This window comes from Macrobrachium nipponense, chromosome 7, assembly GCF_015104395.2.
Source record: "Macrobrachium nipponense isolate FS-2020 chromosome 7, ASM1510439v2, whole genome shotgun sequence".
Classification (NCBI taxonomy): Eukaryota; Metazoa; Arthropoda; class Malacostraca; order Decapoda; family Palaemonidae; genus Macrobrachium; species Macrobrachium nipponense.
The window spans coordinates 15,033,972-15,039,971 of record NC_061109.1 but is presented as its reverse complement, the minus strand read 5'-3'; positions in this window follow the sequence as shown (position 1 = coordinate 15,039,971).

The following is a 6,000-nucleotide window of genomic DNA, read 5'->3' as shown; positions in this document are numbered from 1 at the left end:
TATACCTATATATATATATATATATATATATATATATATGTGTGTGTGTGTGTGTGTGTGTGTGTGAATAACTTGATCACGAAGTATATAAAACGTGATGCTATATATAATTAAAGTTTTTTTTTTGCTATGAAGGAAAAAATGAAAAAGCGAGATAGCCGAGTACTTTCGGTCCTGTTCGGACCCTTTACTGAGGCAAACTGATTTTACAAAGAACAACTAGTCAAAAGAAGGCTTAATATACAAACTGACACTACCAGATTAGCCATATATATATATATATATATATATATATATATATATATCTATATATATATATATATTGTCAGAGAGAGAGAGAGAGAGACCCACACACACACAACACGCACACACACGAGTCTCTCAGATTATTCTAATAGGTTTTCTAGCCAGTAAATGCTAACTCTTGACCAGTTTTCCACCAAACAGGGAAACTTGATTACAGTGCATTGACAGCCGATGATAGGTGCCGCTCTATTTCGAGATATATACATACAGGTCACATTCACGCCCTCGTTTCCGCAGTGGGGTTGTTTACTATCTGGATGGGATGTTGACATCACTCTTTTGTGTAATAAAACCTTCAATGCACATTTCCTTTTAAATACTTAATCTCATCTAAACTTTCACAATACTGTTGTAATAGTTCACTGCAGAAGTCGTTGTGGAGTCAAAATGAAGCCCTTGAACTCTATTTATAGGCTGCCGACACCCTTGACACATTCTGATTAACTGCACAGCCCCACTGCGCATGTTGTGGGTTTACCAAGTATTACATGGTGTATGTTGTACTGAATGCGTTATCAAATGCCGTCAGTCGAGAGGCCATTACAAAATTGTTGCTGTTGTGCCATCACATGGCAACTTTTGACAGTAGTCGTGGAATGACGGCGACTTTGCAAGGCAGCCTTGCACAGTCGCCATCACTGGTGGAAAGTCGTCAAACTCGGGGACTAGGTTACGATTTTTGGCGATTTAGTTGCAATGAGAGCGTAGTGTGGTCATAATGAGCAAAATTTCGGCCATTACGACTTGCATGGCTTCAAATCGCCAATGTGTGATCCAGCTTTTATGCATCATGTATGAAATTCAGTTTTAAAATGAGGACAAAGTATATTCAATAGTAGCTACTATGAGATTCAGAGCCTTTGTCCCAGTGTTTTTCTTGAATAACTTTTTTCTGTGCATTTGATTGATATTACTTAGCCATAGTATACTTTACATCCCAACCTAATTTTTGGCCATATTCTTTATTACTTATAGCAGAAAAAAGTATATTGATAAGAGTAAAATAAAGCAGCCGAAGCCACTCTAATGTATGGGTTCAAAGTTATATGTGACGTAAACGTATGACGTCCCAACTCCTCCCACAAGGTGATGACGACAAACAGCTGTCTCTGAAATTCTGGATGAATATTCATACCTTGTCAAGGCTTCAGGAATGGTGGCTATGATAAGTCATTGTCCCCGTGGTTGCAGGACAGCTTTTGTGATTTGACTTGCATAATTGTTTAGAAGTGAGGAGGCCCGTGGCAAACCCTACATAAGCTTGAACAGGAAATGAATAATAGGGCCCTTTTTTTGGGTAAGGAGTACACCCGGACGTCCAAGGTTACCAAGTTTTCTTCATTCTGTTAATTGATTTTTAATTATATAATTTTTCAATGGAGAAATGGTGATAGAAAGTCATTCCTCGGATTACTTGTGGAAACCCTTTTCTTCAAGGATTCTAGCACTCGACCTCATGGCATAAATCCTATACACTGCTATGACTACTACCACTACTACAAAGTGTAATGAAGGAGTATTGGTTGTATTTCATTGTTGCCAGAGGTGGAGTGTTTTTCACGAATAGCCAATTATCCATCGAGGAGGCAATTAATGACGTCATAAGTACGTCTTTATATCTTCGAAAGACATTCCTCTGAGTTTGCTGGCGATGTTGTCTACAAGAAGTCGGTGTTACTCTTATAATAAACAGAATTATGCAACTTTCGTAATACAGAATACAGTCAAAAAATAAGTAGGGATGTAAAATACCCTGTGATAACGTGTCATCTTTGTCAGGTACGCTGATAAAATTTTGTTCTGGAAAATACTGGGACACCGGTTGTGAATCTCATAGTAGACTATGTTTATTCATTGTTAACATTATATGTTAAAAATGAATAACAGCCACCCCTTAACTCGACTCCTTTTTTAGGCGTATCTTATTTCTTGTTGCTGTCAGCAAGCCGATCATTGCCAGAGCATCGTGTGTTAACGCCATGGAGGCTACTACAGAGAACTGAGTAAAAGACCTGTGTCGTTAGTGGTGAGACCCACCAAGCCTGTGCAGGTAGACCTAGGAACAGGGCCGGTGCTAGGCATTGCAGGGCCGAATCAGAACATTGAAAATTGATGTTTGTTTATATTTTGTGTGATATACTTGTCTTAACAAAAAACAAAAACAAAAAAAATACTTTTTATGTCTAATACAAAAAAAATTTTCCAAGTGAACATTTTCTGTTAATACAATATGCATAATAATGTGAGGAACGATACATCCTCATGCTTCATTTCATCTTTCTGGTGGAGGTTTATTCCTCTTGGAGTTCCTCGTTGGACTGGTGGTTTTCGTGCTCGCCTGCCAATCTGGTGGTCCGAAGTTCGATTTTCTGCTCGGCCAACGCGGAATCAGAGGAAATTATTTCTGGTGGTAGAAATTCATTTCTCGATATAATGTGGTTCGGATAAGCTGTAGGTCCCGGGACGTTGCTACGAAACCAATTGGTTCTTAGCCACGTAAACAATATCTAATCCTTCTGGTCAGACCTAGGAGATGTATTTTTATTTATTTCTCTTAGAATACAGACAAATCTTCAAACGGTACAACTCTTGCGCGGGGCCCCCTAAAGGCGCTGGGCCTGTTTCCTCCCTCGATGTATTTCGTGTCCTTTATGTCATATGAACTGTTGTACATATACCTGTCTCTGGATAGTATTATATTACTTTCACCCTCGTTTATATTTATGCTACATTTACTGCTTTTTTATGTAGGAATTTTAATGGCTTATACTATTTCTCTCATAAAATGGACGAGGGTCATTTTTTCGAACCTAAATCCCTTTGTATCATTTAGCTTTTCCGTGACCAGTAAGTTACCATTAGGACAACATGCTTGACCCATTACACAACTGACTAATACCAATTGTTACACATAATTCCTCTTATCCTGTATTGTAGAGACAGTGATATATGTACACTTCGGCATATAGTCCATAATCAACATGTTCTCTTTTACCTACGGGGTCAAAAGCATTCTGGAAATCTGTTAATTACATACATACATACATACATACATATATATATATATATATACATATATATATATAGATATATATATATATATATAAAATATATATATATATACATATATATAATGTGTGTGTGTGTTTTCGTAAACATTAACTATACCTACCTACCCCTTTTCTTTGTGCAGCAGTTTCAAAACCTGATTGAAGCTCATAAGTCTTCCCTATATTCTTAATGCGCGGTTCTATTTTTGTCATTTTGATCCACATGAATATCTTTATATGAAATATCTTTCAAATGATATTGTCCTATGATCTTTAACAGTCATGTTGAATAGCGTATTTAAAGAAGCGTGTCAATAACGCATTCAGGTCTATTTATCAAGCATTTTGTTTTGTATCAGTAATTTACAGTTTGTTAGGAATGGCAAGTATCTGTAATGTCCTAAAAGCTTCACAGTGTAAGGAAAAACATAAGAGAGAATGTGTTCGTTCGTTAAGCGCCGAAGTTTCGAAAGGAACGTTAGTTACGCCTGAGAGTGACAGAGACGTAAGGAGCGAACGCCGGGGTGGAGGTGGTTTGGGGTGGGACCGTGGGAAAGGCACTAGGCGTAGTACAGCGGTGAGATCGTCTCAAGTTACACACATCCTCTCGTGCTCACCACAGTTTTACTTATTATGAAAAGACGCACACAGGAAATACCAAATGACGAAATAAAAGAATAAAAAAATAACTCCCAGAACTTGCCGTTTTAATGTGTATCCGTTCTCTCTAAGCATTTTCTTTGTAGTATATTCAATTTTTCTTAGTTGCTTACAACATAATTCAACTAGCAGTAAAATTCTGTAAAAAATGATTACTACTCAAATCTGTGAGCTAGCGTTACTCAGGCAAAACTCAAACAAACAGACAGACACATTCATTGGCGAACCCAGAAATCTTTCATGGGGATTGGGGGGACGGCACTTATGATTATTATATACTAGGTATATATATATATATATATATATATATATATATATATATATATATATTATATATATATATATAAATGTGTGTGTGTGTAATATGTATGCACACATATATATTTATATATATATATATATATATATATATATATATATATATCTATATATATATCTATTATACCATATATATTATATATATATATACACATATATAGCTACACATGTAGTAGTGATGATGATGATGATAATAATAATAATAGTAATAATAATAATAATAATTTTTACTTTCAGCTCAAGGAATATACAAAGAATAGACAATAACATAGTCTAGATACATAAGATAACACGATAAAAAAACACACACACACAAAAAACAAAGATTAATCGTCAATATCCATATTTGCTGAGGTAGCATAAAAGATGGTAGTCAAAATAATGGTCATACCCATCCTAAGATTGAGATTAGTTAAAAATTGAATTTAAAAACTATATTGATTATAATCACAATAATAATGAAAAAAGGAAAATACCAGTAATGTCAATAATCATAGCAATACAATGACGATGACAGCTTCTGCAGATGGCATTTTGCAAAAACAGAGATTAAGTCATTTAGGGAACAAACGCCTCATTTTCCCATCTTCCCCACATTTAGATCTTGTTTCACTACTTAGGATGCTTTGTATGAGCGAATTGCTGCTGTTTCGTAGTCGGGTGATCAGACTGGACATTGTTCGCCTTACAATAATTTTTGAATTGTCCAGGTGGTTGTCTGTGAATATCTGTGTGGCGGAGTGGTAGCGAGGAGTTTTTGTGAGGTGTCTTAAAATGTCATTATGAACAACAGTGATACGTCCCATAGTCTCCCTGGTGTAGTTCGTCCACAGGGAGCACCCATAGATGCTGTAGCAATACGAGCGGAAGAGCAGCAGTTTCAAGTCTCGGTGACAGAAGGCAATCAACCTCCTTGCAATCATGTTGCCAGTTGCACATAGTTTATGACGCCTCTGTCCTACGTCTGCCGTATTTTTAGGTCGTCCGTGATAATGTGACCCAAATACAGAAGTCTTGCACGAATTCCAGCTGACGATTTCCGATGAAAATTTGCTTAAGCGATCTCGGGAGCAGCGACATGCACTGGGTCTTGGTTTCGTTGTAGATTATATCAAATTCCTCTGCATATTGGCGGCAAGTGTCGAAGAGTCGTTGGAGACCTTGCACTGATGGGGAAATCAGAACCATATCGTCGGCGTAACAGAAGTTGTTTATAGTTGTTTCATTGACAGTGCATCTGATTGGGAGTGAGTTCAGTTTGATATTCAAGGCATCTGTGTACGTATTAAACAGGTATGGGGAGAGAATGCCCCCTTGCCGAAGCCCGTTTAGGGAGCCGAAGGTGTACGATGATACGTTACCGCATTTGACACAGAATTGCTTCGTGGAGAACCAGCAATATAAAATGCCAATTAAATATAGAGGTGTGCCTCTTTTATGCAGCTTCAGGAAAAGCTTCAGGTAGTTTACTCTGTCAAATGCTTTTCTCACGTTCACAAAACATAGGAAAACAGGAGAGGCTGATGATAGGTAATAATTCAGCAATTCTTTCAGTATGTAGATGCAAGTGTGGTTGAGTCGTTTGATTTAAATCTGAACTGGTTGTCAGTGGTGTGTAGAAAGGGAAGTCTCACTAGAGGAACCGACTCGAGTATCTTCGATGCGA